The 20,276-nt window shown below is 39.4% G+C and overlaps 1 protein-coding gene across 4 annotated transcripts in view; it reads right to left on the minus strand.

Annotated features, from left to right (window-relative positions):
- Positions 1–14,118, minus strand: part of tnr (tenascin R (restrictin, janusin)) — a 164,591-nt gene extending 150,473 nt beyond the window's left edge. For all 4 annotated transcript variants that reach the window (XM_022677745.2, XM_022677746.2, XM_022677747.2 and 1 more), the window contains exon 1: positions 13,882–14,118. The gene's annotated coding sequence lies outside the window, so the exon portion shown is untranslated. The remainder of the gene's footprint in view (positions 1–13,881) is intronic.
- Between the last annotated feature and the right edge of the window lie 6,158 nt (positions 14,119–20,276).

Consider the following 20,276-nt stretch of genomic DNA (forward strand, 5'->3'; position numbering starts at 1 on the left):
TGCATATTGCTTTTAATGTCAGGTTATGCATTCTGGGTTATGTTTCTTCAGATATAGTGTGTGAGAGTGTGTATATTTTTTCATCTAAAGTCTAAAAGGAAAAGCACAAAGAAAAGCTACAACCACACTCACCCCTGATAGCCTTATGAGTCTTGAGTATCAGGATTATACTGTATCTGGATAAGACCGAATCGCACAAAATACAAGTGTGAACACTCCACTCTAAAACACATTTACACCAAACTCAATTCCTATTACTCAAACCACTTCAGGAGTTGATCTGAGAAGTGACAGTACACCAACCCCCCTTCACATTGCAAACAAATCACCTGCCAGAACAGCCAAACACCTCACAGAACAGCGAACACCTCCTGGAACAGCAGAACACCTCGCAAAACAGCTAAACACCTCCCAGAACAGCCAAACATGTCGCAGAACAGCCAAACACCTCCCAGAACAGCCAAACACCTTGCAGAACAGCCAAACACCTCACAGAACAGCGAACACCTCCTGGAACAGCAGAACACCTCGCAAAACAGCTAAACACCTCCCAGAACAGCCAAACACCTTGCAGAACAGCCAAACACCTCACAGAACAGCCAAAAGCCTCCTGATACATTAATAACTCCTCTCAAAATAACTAAGCACCTCCTAGAACATCTCATACAACAGCCAACACCTTGTAGAACAGCCAAACACCTCGCAGAACAGCCAAACATCTCCCAGAACAGTCAAACACCTTGCAGAACAGTGCAAAACCTCCTAGTACAACCAAACGCCTCTTAAACCAGTCCAACACGTCGCAATACATCCAGGACTCCTCTCAGAAAAAAATAAACACCTCATAGTACAACCAAACACCTCCCAGAACAGACACACTCCTGCCAGAACAGCCAAACACCTTTCAATACAATCATAACTTCTCTCAGAATAAATAAACACCTCCTAGAACATCTAGTCAAAAACCATGCAGAACAACAAATCCCCTTGTATAAAAAAACAAACACCTGCCAGAACAGCCAAACATGGTGGGAATAGCTTCATATATGTGTATCTGCTCCAGAGAGTCCTATTCTATCTCTCTCACAGACTAGATAAGTTATACCTGTGTCTATCTATATACAAAATATACCCATCAAATCCATCTGGAAGTGTATGCACTGTTTATACACACAGATCTTGAAACTGTCCATTTCAAAAGCCTCAAACTCATGAATGACAAACAGTGGGGCGGTGATGAACGAGGGAGTAGAAGGTAGATGGTGTGAAAGAGATGGGAAAGTAAAGATGCAGGTGGTAGAACTAATACTTCTCATCTTCCTTTTAACTATAAAGCAAAAAAAGAAAAGAAATAAAGAATATGGAAATTGGCAGCTGAACATGGCTACAAAGCTATGTGGGAGTCTTCCTCCATCTGCCAGCACAGATGGGCAGAAGTTGCTGCTGAAAGACCAACATGAGCCACAGCCGCAGAACTTCAAACGCTGTGTCAGAGCAAATATTCCAATATCTGTAATGAAAAAAGGCTGGAGACGCACAACGTCTCGACAGACTGTACCGTTTCATTTCAGCCTCGCGAGCTGAAGAAACACTGGTTTTATCAACGGAATATTGAAGCCTTCTGACTGTCAACAAATTGGAATTGACCACTTGTTCGTTTCCCAAATTACAACACCTCCCAGAACAGCCAAACACCTCCTAGTACATCCAAACTTCTCCTAATACAACCAAATCCCCTTCCAGAACAACCAAACATCTCACAGAACAGCTCAAGACTTTTGTAGTACGCAAGCTAAATATGACCGCTTGTTCATTTCCCAAATTGCCTTACAGAACAGCCAAACATCTCGAAAACAGCCAAACACCTTCCAGAACAACCAAACACCTCTCAGAACAGTCAAGCACCTCCTAGAAGAGCCAAACACCTCCCAGGACATTCAAGCACCTCCCTGAAAAGCCAAACATCTCGCACAACAGCCAAACACCTTCCAGAAAAGTCAAACACCTCCCAGAACAACCAAACACCTCCCAGGACAGTCAAACACTTCTGACTGTCAACAAACTGGAATTGACCGCTTGTTCGTTGCCCAAATTGCAACACCTCACAGAAAATACCAAACTCCTCACAGTATTACCTCCCAGAACAGCCAAACAGCCTAGTACAACTGAATCCCCTGCCAGAACAGCCAAGCACCTCCCAGAACAGTCAAACACCTCCCAGAAAAACCAAGCACCTCCCTGAAAAGCCAAATATCTCGTAGAACAGATAAATACATTGCAGAATGGCGTAACACATCCTAATATGCGAGCTGAACAAGAATAACCAAACACCTCCCAGAACAGTCAAGCACCTCCTAGAAAAACCAAATATCTTGCAGAACAGCCAAACAACTACCAAAACAGTCAAACACCTCGCAGAACAGCCAAACCCCTTCCTGAACAGTCAAGCACCTCCTAGAAAAGCCAAAGATCTTGCAGAACAGCCCAACACCTCCCAGCACGCGAGCTAAAGAAACGCTGATTTTAGCAGCACTCGGAATATCGATGCTTTCTGACTGTCAACAAACTGGAATTGACCGCTTGTTCATTTCCCAAATTGCAATTATCTGATTGGCCTATTGCCACAAGGGAGCAGGAAGCAGGGGCGGAGGGGTTGAGGGATAGAGGGATGGAGGGATGGAGGGATGGATGCTGGGTGTTTGGGAATCAGGTTTCGGACTGTTGGACTCTCTCAGCGGGAAATCGATGATGTTTGTTTAATTATTGGGTAAATGTAATGAGTGCCACTGCTGTAATTACTACCTCTGCCCTGCAGTCATTACAGAATCATTTCTATCCAGCCATCTCTCACTCTCAAATAATGAATAACAGCCTTTTGTAATTGTTTCTGAATGGAAAAAGATAACGTATTTATATAAGACATCTCTCTTTCTCAGCTTTTGTCCCAAACACAGAGGAGACCCAGACTCATATAGCCTGTAGATCTGCTATATGAGGGACGTGTCCTTTTTAACCCTTTGAACTCTAGGCTGTTTTGGTGAGTTTTTTCTCAGTTTTTATCAGTCAGTTTCTTTTTCAGGTCTTATAACACAGTAATTATATCAGACAGACACATGCCCTGATCTCTTTTACTCCAGAAGACATACGGCTGCTCAAATATATCATCATTTAAAATGTAAAAGGAAGCAGAATTGTTCTATTTTCCTGGAACTGATCATGTTTTGCTCAAAAATTTTACCAAGCGCCTGTTTTTTTTTTTTTTTTACTTATTTTTGAATGTATAGACTTTAAATATATTCACACCTAAGATATATTAAAAAAAAGTTTAGACTAGAGTATTTATGAGTTGAAAGCATAAAAATATTGATGATAGTTGATTACATATTACTACATATTATACATTTTCTTGATAATCACACCTCAAAACCAGACACTCAGAGCAGCCTGTACCTTTCAGTATTTTGATCAGAGCCAATATGGTCAATAATATTTTCAACTAATAAAAAAACTCTTTTACTATACCAGATATTTATTTTCAGCTGCTTATAATAACAACCGTTTTAGAATAAAGAGTTTCTGAGTAATTAAGCTGAGAACTGAGAAAGGTGCGATTTTGGGCGTAAAATATGTCCGTAGGGTTTTAAGGGTTAATTTTATGGATGTGTCAAAGACTGACAGCTATTCTGACATCAGTCGCTGAGCTCCACACCACAGGAAGCCAGTATAAGTGCAGGATTAACAGCAGTAATTGACAAGGACATTGTGGAAAAAAGAAAGAATTAATTTCATATATACTGTGGCGGAGTGGGAATATGCAGGGAAAAAAATGTATGACTCTGAATATATGTATATATATATATATATATATATATATATATATATAAATGCCTCTTTAAAATGACTTCAACTCGGAGGTTAAGGCTCGCCGCCGGAAACTAAAGCTCGCGAGCGGAGAGCAAATTAAGTTAATGATACAATTCCTTCTAATTGTATGCAGATGGAAACTTCACTGGAGCAAATAATTGCTTCACTCCTTAATCACACATCAATTAACAAGCTCAGCCTGTCTCAAAGCTGATTGGCTGCTAGAAAACCGTAGATCCGCCCAAACGTTTTAGAGACCGACGTCTTCCAGCGACCCCGTGTTCAACATTCAGCGCGTCAACTCAACTCCTCTACAGACAAGCGGAGAGAAAGAAGCAGCAGCAGCTGAAGCGTTTTGTAAACACGCCTCTTCTCTTCCGATGGCTCCCCTGACATGATATCTCCACCGTTTAAAACAACCCGTCTCCTGCAGCTCAGGGCCTGCGAGCCTGAACTCTAAACCACGGCCTCGCAGGACCCGCCACCCGGTGCAAAGGTCTGCTGAACACACAGCCCGGCCTCTGGATGGGTATTTAAAGCTCGGTAAATGCAGGAGAAAGTGAAGAAGAGAAGAATAAAATAACGCTCAGCAGATCCCTCAAGCTTTATCCGAGAACGAGGAACGCTGCCGGCCTTACAGATGGCTGCCTTCCCTCGTATAAAAATATAAGTATAAGTCAGGAGACGCCGCAGCCGATTCCATTCCGAAGAGAACGTCTTAAAAAATGGAAAGCCCACTTCTAAAAAACACGTTACAATAAAAAAAATAAGACGCCTGAAACAGAGTTCAAATTTTACAGCAGCTTCCCACATTTAGATCGACTAGAAATAAGACAAGATTCTTTCACATTAGGATTAGGATTCAATTCCATAACCTCCTAAGACCTGGCGTCCACATGTGTGGACATCACATTTTGAGTCATCATTTTGACCACAACACTAAATACTGCTCTACAAGGGCCTGGTGTCCACTTATGAGGCTATTATACTGTCATCTGGATTCCGAAGAGAACGCCTTAAAAAATGGAAAGCCCACTTCTAAAAAAAACATTACATTAAAAAAACATAAGACGCCTGAAACAGAGCTCAAATTTTTCAGCAGCTTCCCACATTTAGATCGACTAGAAATCACAAAATTCTCCCCCAGACAAAATTCTTTTCCTTTAGGATTCCTCCTAAGACCTGGCGTCCACATGTGTGGACATCAAATTTTGAGTTGTCATTTTGACTACAACACTAAATTCTGCTCTACAAGGGCCTGGTGTCCACTTATGAGGCAAATATACTAATATACTAAAAAATGGAAAGCCCACTTTTGAAAACATTACAATAAAAAACAAAAAAACGCCTGAAACCGAGCTCAAATTTTTCAGCAGCTTCCCACATTTAGATCGACTAGTCGTGCCTGAGAATTTTTGTGAGGAAATCATGAAATTCTCCACCAGACGAGATTCTTTCCCATGAACATCAATCCCTTAACCTTCTAGGACCTCCTTGGATCACATTTTGAGTTGTAATTTTGACCACAACACTAAATTTGCTCTACAAGGGCCTGGTGTCCACTTATGAGGCCATTATACTGTCACCTGGTGGTGACACAAGAGTTTAACACGTTACACATTCGATTGTGTCCAGAAATATAAATTCGATCACGAAATACATTAAATGTATTGCAACTTCATTATGTGTTTTCTATCGAAATATGCTGTAAAACTAATGTCCTCATATGTGGACTTTTGTGGATCATTTTTTTCTCAAAAACGACATCATGTAAAATATAATTCTTTGTTTTTAATAAAAGTTTAACCTTTTTAGATCTGATAAGAAGAATGAAAAGAAAGTTTCAAAGCAAAAAAGCGTCTTGGGGAAATAGGGCAGGGTGTTCACGGTAGCTCTAGAGTTTATTTCAGCGGCCTGTAAATGTAAGAAATTCAGAAATTCAGAGAGTGTCAGCAGCCTCGCTCATCCTGACACTGTGAGACGGGCTGCGGTTTGACTTTGATGGGTCTGATTGACAGCTGCCTATAGAGCTGCTATAAGTGGGAAAGCGGAGATGCCCTCTCAGCTTAGCGGGGTTGTCACTCTTCTTGTTCGTCCGACAAAACGACTGTCCTTGGTCGCTTGTTTTCTCCAAATTGCTGTCCTCTACTACCGACTATACATTTTTTATTTCCTCGAGCAAATAAACGATTCTGCACCACTCCACCCCACCAATCGCGAGCGGTCTGAAATAATCCCGGCCTGTTTTCTGCCTGTCGGTAAATCTCTTCTGATTTATTAATTTCTTCCAATTCTACAGCTTTATAGAGCGATCAATCGGCTGGTTAGCCTGGGCCTGATCAAACGCTAGCTGATAAGACAAATGCTCTTTGTCACACAGTCGTATATAACGGGGGCTTTTTCGGCCCTCCATCGATTGCTGATTTCCTCTGCTCAGCAACGCTTTTCAAGCTGCAGGCCTTTCGAAATTTATCTCATGTTATCAGCCAACCAATCACTTCCTTCCTGGCTTGCTTTCTTTCTTTCTTTCTCTCTCTCTCTCTCTCACACGCTCTCGCAAAGTACCAACTAATTGCTCACACAAGCTCATAATACTTCATGACTCGTCTCATCTCGTCTCTTGTCTTATGGCTCTATCAAAGCTAAACGCAGGAGCCTCGAACCGAAGTCGTCTCCCAGCGTAAATCATACAGCCTACAGCAAACAAACACAACAGGCCATGTTGATTGGCTTAGCCTAATTAGCTAATCCCATTAGCGTCAACTGCCTTTCCCAAAGTTCAACTGCTGTAATTCTATGATGCTCTACAAGTGTCTCGTTCTAGAGCAGCTTGCAGCCTCAGGGCATAATCTGAAGTCAAGTTATCATTTTAAAATTATTCCGTAAATATTTAGAATTATAATTCTATAAAAAAAAGTTTGATTAACTAACTGTTTTTTTTTTTCAAGTATTACAGATTTCAGGAATTTATTTTATAAATATATATATATATATATTCTCAACATATATAACATATTTTTAAAGAACTACCAACATTGACAGCATAATAGTGCGAAGAGAGTGAACTCTGAAGCTCCAAGCCAACATACTGTGAGCACTATGACCACAGAGTAAAGGTAACTTGTTCTTACAGCCAACAACAATGAGGCCTGGCAATCAACACATATATCACAATAAACCACAAGAGATGGTACTGTAAGTAAGTAATAGGCCATACCCAGTAACGCAAATATATGGTCCCAGGAGCCTATAGGAAAGCTGTAGTATAGTGTAGTATACTAAAAGTCACTTTTTTATTGGCTCAACAAACATTTCTTTTAAGTTTGCTGGTTAAATTTCTCTATGCTCATTTTATTGAGTTGAAGTGGCCATAAAACCACTTTAAATCAAAATAAAAAAACACCTTTTAGAGTGCAACCAGCTCTGCGGCGCCCCCTACTGGACACACAGGCTTAGATTAAAGAAAAGATTAGGAAGCGAGTTCTGAGGAGGGAAGGACGGCAGCAGTCAGACTGTATAAAGAACGAAGGGTAAAAAAGTGATGAAGGGGTGAAAAGGTGGCTGTGGTTGAACGCACAAGTGAAGGGTATGGGTTCAAGTAATTCTCTCCATTCTCTCTCTCTTTCCTTTTCTCTCTCATTTTCTTTCTTTCCTTCATTCCTATTCTCACGCTCTCTCTCTTCTCTTTCTACTCGGCTCTTGTGCGACGCCACGTCGGTTTTTCAGTAGGTGAACACCAATCAGTTCTGAGCGTGCACAACATTTATCACAGAGATTGAACCCGTGACAGAGCGGGGCATGGCTGCATGTAAGGCAGACGAACAAGAAATGGCTCGTTTGAGCTGTATAATTTCCCAGCTCTCCAGTTTAAAGAGGGTTCTCTCCATCCTCGACACGTCCTTGCTTTTAGACGTGTCATCACTTTGCGATGAGGCTGACGAGCTGAAAGAGCGGCGGTCAGGGGAGCGATGAGAAAAAGATGTCCCAAATGAGAACTCAACCTTAACCTTCCTGAAAAAACGTCAAACAAACTGTATTTAACTCAGTGGAGAAATTAACCGCCGGTCGGATTCCTCTAAAAAAGCTAAAAAAAAGGGTCGTAAAGAAGCAGAATCCAATTCTCCAGGCTCATCTGAGAGAGAATGGGCTCGTTTCAGACCATTTCAGGGCTTTCATTAGGGGCGACTCCGGTCCTTGACCATTCATATTCGTGTTTTAATCTATTTTTAAGTGCCACTAGTCCCTGCCCAGAGAACAGTAAAGGCAAATGAAAAGCTTGAGTTAATTACCTGGGCTTTTCTGGAAGCAAAAAGCAAAAAACCTTGTGTGAAACACAACACAAACACAGGTATTGATGGGACCAACACACACAGAGATGCCCTAGATTAAAACTTAGTTATGTAAACCATCTATTACCATAGAAAATCACTGGAGCTGCAGTTATTGAGCCTATTTATTCACTCCGCTGAAGAATAATGAGAAGATTGGAGTATATAATCACACTAAAAATGATCCAGGTCCATCAGAGATACAGTATGCGATATAGCTCTACATAAACCAACCAATCACCCATTAAACATTAACAACTCGAGATCACACTTTTCTGTTCTTGAGCTGCTCTTGTTGTCTAATACTGTATATCCCACTTCTCGACAGAAGCCACTGAAAATAAAATAAAATAAAATAAAATAAGATAATAATAATAAGAGATGTACAGAAGTCATTTTTTTGCAAGTTTTCTTATTTCCATTGCATAAATTGAATTATATTTAAACCTAAAGCATCCGCTTATAATGTAATGTAATGTAATATAGTGCACCAGTAAGAGCAGAGTGTGAAGGTTCAATTAGCAGGGTAAGAGCACTCAACACAGTTTTGCTCTAAATATTGCAATGCACTCAACATTATGGGAGACATACCAGAGTTCAAAAGAGGACAAATTGTTGGTGCACGTCTTGCTGGAGCTTCTGTGACCAAGACAGCAAGTCTTTGTGATGCATCAAGAGCCACGGTATCCAGGGTAATGTCAGCATACCACCAAGAAGAACCAACTACATCCAACAGGATTAACTGTGGATGCTGTAAGAGGAAGCTGTCTGAAAGGGATGTTCGGGTGCTAACCCGGATTGTATCCAAAAAACATAAAACCACGGCTGATCAAATCACGACAGAATTCAATGTACACCTCAACTCTCCTGTTTCCACCAGAACTGTCCGTCACCACAATCAATTACTGTGCTCTAAAACCAGGTGTTTCAGTTTCATTCTCCAACCCCTGTATATGAATGCACTGTGTCTTTAAATTAGCATTAAGTCTTTTTGAATGGTAATCTATAGCTGCTCCTCCTCCGTGTGCTTTAGGGACGTTTCCCATAGTGCACCGCTGGCACAAGCGCGTGTATTTGTTGGTAGTTTATGCAAAGTATTGCTGTTTTAGCCGAAGCAGAGCTTTTCACATCTAATGTCCATCTGGAGCATTATTGATCTGCATTTGCATAAATTTCTCAGTGCTTCTGTGCGGTTTATCAGACAGGAAGTGGCTCTGGCCGGGGGAGGAAGTCAGGGTGTTATCAGGTCTCTCAGAGTCGGGAGGGGAAGTGTTTTGACTTCAGGCCTCAAACCAGATCCACAGAGGTGTGATCTACCTTGCTGAGAGATTACCGGCTGGCCCCGAGCCTCCAGCGGACGCTGTGTGTGGAGGTGATGCTGCGCCACCTGCTATACAATACGCTCAGCATAGGGGAGGAACTGTGATTTATCTGGCAGCAGAAACTCTGCAGTGAAGACGACGGCAGGTTTTTAATATCGTGCCAGTATCTAACTCTGTGTTTATGACCAATTTTATCATTGGACTTTGGATTTTTAATGAGTTTTTCTACACCTAGTATCAGTTTCAGTGTTTATTTTTCATTTACACACATATATTTCAGGACATACAGTACGTGTGTTGAAATGCATGTGGCTAGACTCAGGTAATATATTTATACAACCCTGTGCTGGTATAATGACGATAAAGTCAAAGTGAATTCAATTAAACTGAATTCAACTAAAAATCTAAAGAAATATTATACATAAACTGGAGGTAAACAAGTATAGTGTACAACTGTATTAAGCAGAAGAGTCTGAAGGGGTAGAAAAAGGAAAAATATTAAAAAATACACATATATTTCAGTAAGCAGCAGCATTAGTACTATTTGCAGGATAGTGTACAGTTCATCGAAGATTGGTCTTTTCATTTTCCAAAAAAAGAGATATTGTACACAATATTAATACTAGAGATGGATCTATTAGTGTTTTGTTTAGTTTTAGTTTTTGATTGAGGTAAGGGCTAGATTACACATTAAAAATGCTGAGGAATTCTTGCTCAGCTCCATCTGAAAGAGCCACAAAAACTATAAGCTACACTGTATAGCTTAAAAGAGGCACTCTGCAGAGGTTAGTGGGGTTAAAATAATTTTCTGCATTCTCTGTTCTTCCTCCACGAGATGTGTTAGTCTTACACATTCTACACATAATGTATATGAGTGAAACTTCAAGTATGCTTTCGAATATGGCCGCATATTGTTTACATATTTACATTGACAGCTTATTCATTTTCTCCATCTCTATGTACTCTACGTATTCTACTTAATACAATATAACCATGACAATAAAATTGAACCTGTATGAGTAATAAGTGCTGTATGAGTGCAATAACCTTCATGGTACATCTCTAAACTGATAATACTGACAAGAACTGTCCGCATTAAATCATCAAAAATATCCACTATAACTCTAAAAGAGATCAAGGCAAGATGAGGCGCTGGAAATAAAGACATTATACAGCAGGTTTATGCGTCTCTGCGGGGTGCAGACGCATTTCAAACAGCACAGGCGAAGGAAAAGGAAAGTTCTCCCAATGCACAGAACAATAATAGATAGATTTTGGTTTTTGTGAAGGCTGCATTAAACTGCAGTGAGATGGCAAATGCAAACGGGGTGTAGAGAAACAGGATCTTTCTGGCTTCAGGGATCGAGCTGCTGCTGCTGGATTTAACAAGGATTTCCTGAGATACACCAAACCCGACTGCAACATCCACTGAGCTGACCCCAATACCCATTCAATACCCATTCAATACCCATTCTATCCGTCCGGTTTCTGCTCCACTCAGGCCTTGGACACACTTTAGCCCTGAGCACCAGAACATCCCTGCAGTAATACAATCGTTTCCCTAAATTTGATTTCAGGATTATTTGTACGCTGTATCCGCGAGGGTGGGCGTGGCCGGACAGAGTAACAGTAAAGGTGCAGAATAAATAGAATTATATTAAGTACCGTAAAATCGAATGTATTGGTATATAGCTAAAACCGTCTTAATGTATTTGTTAATGATAATAAAACACTCAGTATAAGCACCATTACTATATACTGGGAGTTGTATATCATCTGCTTATTTTATGATTATTGTGATTATTCTATTGATCTATATATTGTTGGTATGGCGCAGTGGATAACACCACTCACCATGCCAGTGAGCTACCACAATGAAATAGCGCTACACCGATAAAAGTCCTTGGGCCAGACTCCTAACACTACATTAGATTTAAGTAATCTATAGGCGAGCTGTTGCTATCGTAACGGCGGGTAAAGTACACCAGCTCAAAACACAAAGCAAAAGGCATGTGCTAATTCTAATTCTCTTAAATAATCATGGGTGTGGTTCATTTTGGGCTTAACGTGAAATAATAATGAACTAAAAGTGTCTCTTTAACAGCTCATCATTCCCTTTAAGAGTAGAACCAGGTGAACTCTGTCTTTGGTGGATTGCTATTGTAACGGTGCAGCTACCTGGACGTGTTCAACAAACTCTTCTCAGCAGAGGAAACTGAGCTGCTGGTTGACGCTGTGAAGGAGCTCCAGCAGCTCATTTACGGGAACAGCAATGTTATTTTATTTACTATTCTGTTTATTGTTGGTGTAAAAGTTGGGTTTGTGCTGCTGTGTGTTCATGTGTTGTCAAGATAGCAAGATAGCAATGAACGTCTGACTGTTGGCTGTTGTCAGGGTTTTAATCAGTCAGTGGAGCTCCTGTGTTTTCTGTTAGCAAGATGAACAAGCAAAACTCCAGAAATGTACCTGAACACACCTCATTTCCAGACCATTGGTATTAGCACAGTTTAGGAGATAAAGGTCAAAATTACATGATCTTATGATAAAAAAACTCAACTATGCTTGAGTAAATGGACCAAAGCGAGATTAATCCTCTGATTGGATAAAATAGTTCTTTAAGGGATTAAAGGGAAGTCATATAGAAGTTTTTTTTAACTTTTATTTTAATGGTAAATTTATTTTAAAGCTGAATAAATATATACATATAAATAGATTTAGCCATATAAATAGAGAATTAATAGGCTTATGTCATGGTTGATTATAATACTATTAAAAAAACATATTATCACACAGAGAACAGCAGTAAAGAAGAGTTTAGAGCTGAAAGATGCAGTGAAATATATATTTCATATTTCAGAGGCACTTTAGAGTATCTAAATACAAACAGCGCAATCAAAGCCGACAACCATCATTTGATGTAATTATCTTCATCAGTTAATGAATGTTCATTTGTACAATTTCATAAGTGAATTTTCCACAGAAAAAGTGTAATCAAATCCAATAATCTTTAGATGATGGAAACAAAACTATGCAGATTAATTATGGGTTTTATTTTTCTCTTACGAACTCAAACTCCACACTGAAAGTACGGGGAACGCCTGAACCACATATGTGGTACATTTTACACTGTAGATTAATACTAAAGAGATTAAAACAATTAAGGGACATATATAGAATTACGTAGTAAACAGTACAAAAGTTAAATCCTCCACAATCCCCTAAAATGGCTATAATGTGTTACACATGCTTTATAAATGCATTATAATGTGTTATAAATATGTTTACAGCGTCTAAAAGACATATCATACATAGAAAGTGTTAAGTGGGAGTGCACTGAACACAGAGCATCACTAACCACAGTATCCGTCAGTATCTCAGATCAGGAGTGTTTAGAGTCGAGCTTATGTACAAATCTATTGTATATACAGCTCTGAAAAAAATGAAGAGAGCACTTCAGTTTCTGAATCAGTTTCTCTGATTTTACTATTTATAGGTTTATGTTTGAGTAAAATGAACATTGTTGTTTTATTCTATAAACTACAGACAACATTTCTCCCAAATTACAAATAAAAATAATTTAAATATCATCATTTAGAGCATTTATTTACAGAAAATGAGAAATGGCTGAAATAACAAAAAAGATGCAGAGCTTTCAGACCTCAAATAATGCAAAGAAATCAAGTTCATATTCATAAAGTTTTAAGAGTTCAGAAATAATCAATATTTGGTGGAATAACCCTGGTTGGTTTTTAATCACAGTTTTTTTCATGCATCTTGGCATCATGTTCTCCTCCACCAGTCTTACACACTGCTTTTGGATAACTTTATGCTGCTTTACTCCTGGTGTAAAAATTCAAGCAGTTCAGTTTGGTGGTTTGATGGTTTGTGATCATCCATCTTCCTCTTGATTATATTCCAGAGGTTTTTTAATTTGTTAAAATTGAAGTAACTCATCATTTTTAAGTGGTTTCTTATTTTTATTTATCTTTTTTCCAGAGCTGTATAATTTGTTTTACACAATAAAGCAGATATTTTTTTGTATATTTTGTATATAAGTGTGCTGGCTGAGTTGCATAAATTTTCAACCCCAAATATGTCCAGTCTCAAATAAAAGTGGGAATTCTTGATAAAATGTAAAGAAATGTAGATTAGAACAGAATGCAACAATTTGCAAATCTCATAGATGCATATTCTACACACAATAGATCAGAATAGAACAGAGAATAAAATACAGATCAGATCAGATCAGATCAGATCAGACGATGTTAAAACAGCTTCATTCTCAAACTGTTCCTCTGGCTGAACTCCAGCCTCCTCCAGCACCCAGGATAAAGTCCTGCTCTCATCAGACATGCAGGTGAACTTACCGAGTGAGACGAGCGCAGGAAGTGATGTCGCTGTCGGCCGTGTGATGCTGGCGTCTGGTTTCTTCTCCTCCGAACCCTGAGGAGAAGCTGCTGCTCCTCCGCCGCTGCCGTATCGATCTGCCGAGCTGAAGGTGTGATACGGCCTGCAGTTACCAGCGTTTAAACCCAGCTCCTATCAGCCTGCCCGTCGCGGCTGCAGTGTGGGAAGCTGCACCTTGCTTCTCTCTCTCTCTCTCTCTCTCTCTTTCCTCCCTTCTCTCGCTCTCTCGCTCACTATCTCAGTATCTCCCTCTCTCTCTCCCTCCCTCTCTCTCTCTCTCTCTCGCTCCCTCTGTTCTCGTTGACACCCCCTTTCTCCCTCCTCAGTCTCTCTCCCTCTCTCTCCCTATTCCACCCCTCCTCTCCCCATCATCTTGTTCCCCCGCTCTCTCTCTCTCTTTCCCTCGCTCTTTCGTTCGTGGTATTGATCTCGCTCGGCGCTGGTGCTCTCCTCGTGCAGCCCCTAGTGGGTGTTCCAGAAGCCGTCTGTAGCCTCAGCAGACTCAGCCCAGAGACGCTCGACTGAAACAGAGAGAGAGAGTGAAAGAGAGAGAGAAGAAAGAGCGAGATAAGAGGCACAAAGAGAGTGAGAGAGAATAAGTAACACTGAGAGAGGGGCAGAGAGAGAAAAGAAAGAGAGACAAGACACAAAGAGAGATTGGGAGAGTACAAAGAGAGAGGCAGAGAGAGATAGAATAAACAGAGAGACAAGAGACACAAAGAGAGATTGACAGAGTACAAAAAGAGAGAGAAGGAACAAAGAGAAAATGAGAGAGTTGAGAAAGAGAGAAGTAGAAAGAGAGAAAGAGAAACAAAGAGAGAGAGAGGTTGAAAGAGTAAGAGATACAGAGAATGAGAGTGAGGAAGAGAGACAATTAGACAGATGGATGGAGACAGAGAGATAGACAAGAGATACAAAGGGAGATTGAGAGAGTAAGAGATACAGAGAATGAGAGCGATGGAGAGACACAAGAGACACAAAGAGAGATTAAGAGAGACAAATGACACAAAGAGAGATTGAGAGAGAGAGAAAAGAAAAAGACAGAGAAAAAGACCAAAAAAGAAGAGAAAGTAAGACATACAGAGAGTAAGAGGGGAGAGAGAGACACAAAGAGAGATTGAGAGAGAATGAGAGTAACAGATTTCCCACAGATTCCTTTTATTTCTGTTTAGGATAATAAGTGTAAATCTACAGTTACAGTGCGGCTGCCTTAAAAAAGTTAAGTAAACTCAACTTATCCGGTCTTACAGTTTAACAAAAATAAAAAAGTTAAATCAACTTCCCCTTTAGTTGTAATAACTTGATGTTTTAATTTATGCTAACTTAAGTTTTCATTATCCATTACTTAACTTTTTTAAGGCAACCAGTTTCCTCAAATTATTTAAATAAAAACTTAACTTATCTGGGCTTAAACTACAGTATAGCTGTAGTTTAATACAGATCCTCTGATGCACTAGAAGTTCTAACCTTTGAGAAGAAAGAAGGTAGTTTGTAGAAATGTTTTTGTAAATGATGTAAACAGCCATGGAAACCATTCGGTTTTTATTAGTGTACATCATATACTATACAGTATACTCTCTCTCTATTTCTCTCTCACTCTCTCACTTCTCTCGCTCCCTCTCTCTCTGGCAGGCAAAGTGCAATCTGTGGCGTCAGCTGGGCAGCGGCACCCCCGCCTCGGCGAAACGGAGATGCACATTAATGTTTCAGCAGGCAGTCCCGAGCAAATGAATACAAACGGGGAAGGTGATGTCTTAGTCCTGCTGGGCGTCTCTTCAGAAACTGAGATCGGTGGAGGACCTTCACAGCCCCTCCTGGGGGAAATGTGCAGATGTAGTCTGTTGATATGCACGGCCATAAACCCCTCGTGTAGTCCGGGGGCGGGGGGTCGTGCTTCATCAGCATCAGCGCCTGTGGCTCCGGCACCTCTAAAATCATTACCAGCAGCTAAAACAACCCGTCTCCACATCAGAAAGAAAACCTGAACTGTGTGCATCAGCATCAGTGAGCTGCTGTATAAAAACGCAACCTTAAAACTGGTTAGGTGCTAACGGCTAACCGAAATATGCTAACCCCAGACAGCTTCCTCTTACAGCGTCCACAGTTAATCCTCTTGGATGTGGTTGGTCCTTCTTGGTGGTGTGCTGATATAACATAAAGCAAAAGGAAGGCATGTACTAATTCTCTTAATTAATCATTGGGGAACCAATCAGAGTGTCACTTTAGACCTCATCATTCTCTTTAAGAGTAGATCAGGTGAGCTCTGTCTTTGGTGGATTGCTATTGTAACGGTGCAGCTACCTGGACGTGTTCAACAAACTCTTCTCAGCAGAGGAAACTGAGCTGCTGGTTGACGCTCTGAAGGAGCTCCAGCAGCTCATTTACGGGAACAGCAATGTTATTTTATTTACTATTCTGTTTATTGTTGATGTAAAAGTTGGGTTTGCCAAGATAGCGATGAACGTCTGACTGTTGGCGTCTGTCTAGGTTGTTTTCAGTCAGTGGAGCTCCTGTGTTTTCTGTTACCAAGATAAACAAGCAAAACTCCAGAAATGTGCTATTTTAACGATGCAGATGGATGGCGTAAAAATGGACTGTTAGTAGGGTATAAGATAGCAATGAGCAACCATGTGCAGAGTTTAAGATAGAGCCCTTTGAAAGGAGCACAGACGTGAAATTAACCATATTTTTTAAAACTTTTTTTAAACAGCACCATTGAGTCAGAAAAATCATTAGAAAAACATGTCACTTTACAATTACATACAAACTGCAGGTCTCCAGCTTTCGCAGCAGATGCCAGAGTCTCTCTCGCGCTTCTGTGAGGCTATTTTCTGATGATAACAGGCATCTTTAATACTCATGGTGTGATCAATAATGCATTGGCTCTGTAGTTTCTCGAGTTTATTCTACTGTTGGTGGTTTCTGTAGCTGTTTTTTTTAGTGTTAACTCAGCAGAAAGTCCACAGCAGGAGGCTCGGTGGTGCCCGCTGTGCCGGCGCTGTGCCCTTACCTGGGCCAAAGGTGCGGTGAGATGGATCTCTGTCATTCAGCTCGGCTCCTGAAAACAGATATAAATCCACTGTGGACGTCAAAGCAGATGGATGCGCAGGACAGAAAGACAGGAGAATAGCACAAGGCTTCATGCGATTGATTTCTTCTCACTTTTCTTTGCAGAACTTCACAAGTTCAGAGATATGCTTGGATTGTCCTGCATGAACAGCTTTATTATAGCTATGATAGATAGATAGATAGATAGATAGATAGATAGATAGATAGATAGATAGATAGATAGATAGATAGATAGATAGATAGATAGATAGATAGATAGATAGATAGATAGATAGATAGATAGATAGATAGATAGATAGATGTTTTATACTTTAAATACTTCACTATTCTACCTATACTACCCTATACTCTCTATATTAATCTATATATGTTTAATCCTATCCCTAGGGTGGTATTTCCCTATATACCACCCTATACTCAATATATACTACTCTATACTCCTTCTACTACACTATACTCTCTATACTATACCCTCTTCTCACTCTACTATAATATACTTTCTATAGTACTCTCCCTATAATACTTTATTCTCCCTAATACTACCCTACACTTCTTCTACTACACTATACTAACCTATACTCACTATATACTATTCTATACTCTTTCTATTACACTATACTAACCTATAATACACTCCCCATATACTACACTATACGCTCTCTACTATAATATACTCTATATACTAATCAATGTATCTTCATTCATCTTCCCTATTCTCTGTATAACACCCTATACTTCTTAATACTACAGCAAATTATCTACACAATCTATTACTCCTTACACACTCTATACTCTCTTTACTACTCTATAATAGCATATACTCCTAATAATAGCATAATTCTACCCTATACTTCCTCATACCATCCTATACTTTATATACAACTTTATTCAACACTATCATCTATGTGTATTACCTTACAGATAACATCAATAACTTCACACATTTTGGGAAAGTTTGAATGTGCATCACTAGTTAAGTGTTTTAGCAGCTGTTTTCTGTTTCTGCAAATGCACTAGAATTAAACTCCCAATGCAGATTATTAAATTCTTTTTTGTAACTGCTTTAAAGATCATCATGCAAAACCAACATATCTGGATTTAAATGGGAATTATTCCACAGTTATTCCACATCAGAACCTGCGATGTGACTGGCTAAGAAACTGTATGCCACTGCAACATTAAAACAAGCATTACTGTGCCACATACACATGTAACCTAGCAACAATGCTAGCACTTACAAAAACACCACCCACAACAAAGCAGCAGCATTATAATTATAAAAGTAAAGAAAGTTCTGCCAACAACAGTTATATTAGATGTTGGTGTTTTTATTATTTTCCTTCATTCATAATTATGAATAAAACTTAAACAAAACACAATATAAATGCTGAAGTTTTCCAGTACCAAACATAACAGCAAAAAAACACAGACTTAAAAACATACACTTTATACAGAGCAGTACTGCTGTGTGTGAGGTACATTTCAGCTCAAGAAGTATTGGAACAGTGACGTCAATCCCATTTATTTCTGCTGTAGACTAAAAACATTTGGGCTTTACATTAAAAGATGAATATGAGACAAAAGATCAATATTTCAGCTTTTATTTCCATGTATTTATATCTGGATCTGATACGCAGTTTAGAAGATACTGTAGCACCTACTGTCTGAACTTCTTATGAGCAAATGCATTGGAAATTATTACTGTCAGGTGTGTCCTGATACATTAATTAATCAATAAATAAACAGCAATAACTGTCTCAGTTTCAGATTTGGGTTTTATCTGTGCAGACTGTGTATTTATAGTTAGAGAAGGAACCACCACAAAAACCAGAGAGCTGTGAGAGTCTATAGGTGAGAAAGAGGCAGATGTGAAGCTTAGAGCAGATAGAAAATCAATCAGAACCATTAGAGCACAAATACAGACCACAGCCAGAACAATCGAATGGAATATCCTGAAGAAGAAAGTCGTCACTGGTGTACTAACTAACAGATGTCGAACAGGGAGATCAAGGAAATCCACAGCAGTTGATAAAACAGAAACATTGTGAGTTCTGTAAAGAAAAACACTAAAATAACTTTTAGTGACATCAGCAAAAACCTCCTAACGTTCATAGAAGACTTCATGAACAAAAGTTTAGAGGCTTCATCATAGGTTAAAAAACACTAAATAATAAGAAGAAAACAGACTAAAGCCTGTGGACTGATTTTAGATATTTATTTTATAAATACCTGAAGATTAAAGCATTAAGATGTAAAACCAAATGTTTTCAGTCTACTGCAGAAATAAATGAATTTTTCTCACTGCCGCAGTGTTACTGTAGAGGTCTGTAGGTTCTCAGGAAGGATTATTTTGTATGGTGTTGCAGATCCAGGTCTCTGAGGAGCACAGTGTGAGTTGAGCTGTTTAAATACCATGCTTGGTCCTCACGCTGTGCCGGGTAAGTGACTCTGAATCATCCCCTTTCACCACTGCCCTGGTGAATATTCACTACTAAATATATATAAACACAGCGACGTACAGTACCAGCTTATTATAAAGCATAGTGTCTTGTACACTGACCTAATTGCAAAAAGTAAGATATGTAATTAAAACGATTAATAAAAACTAATGAAAACACAAAAAAATAGCATTTGTTAGCTGACTTGTTCCCACTCTCTATGCTTTATCATTTGTGTCTCTGGGTTTCACTCAGTCCTGTTACCGTAATACATTACCCTGATCATCTGAAACATCTTAAACATTATACAACAGGAAGCCACATCTGCAACAGGAAGTGACATCAGCTGTTTCTGGTTCTGAAGAAAATGGGAAGACCAGAATGACCAAAGTTCCCTTATTAGTTTTTTCTGTATATTTGATCTTATTGTAACTCTGACTGAGGAGCTCAATCTCAAATCTCACTCAGTCCTGTTACCTACATTCATTATTCTAATTAAATCATATTTGTTTTTTTCTTAAATACACATTTTGGGAAAATCAATAGAATGTGCTCAGTGTCCTAATGCTGTTAGCAAAGCTGCCATGTAGCTATTTTTCATGTTTTTGCTAATTCTGTGCTTAAAACTCATTCTTATTACTTTCAGTCCTGTTACTCAAAACATAAAAAGCAACAGGGTTGAGTGCCAGTAACAGGAGTGATTTCTTTTTTTGTCATAAATATCAATTATTTCAAGAGTTTCTTGTGAGAAAATCAAAGGAATTAGTGGACCTTTCTTTTTAAACATGCTTTTTAATGAGTCACATGAGTTTTTTTAACCATCTTCAGATCAAAACCTCGGTTTATTA

Source organism: Astyanax mexicanus, chromosome 8, assembly GCF_023375975.1.
Source record: "Astyanax mexicanus isolate ESR-SI-001 chromosome 8, AstMex3_surface, whole genome shotgun sequence".
NCBI lineage: Eukaryota > Metazoa > Chordata > Actinopteri > Characiformes > Acestrorhamphidae > Astyanax > Astyanax mexicanus.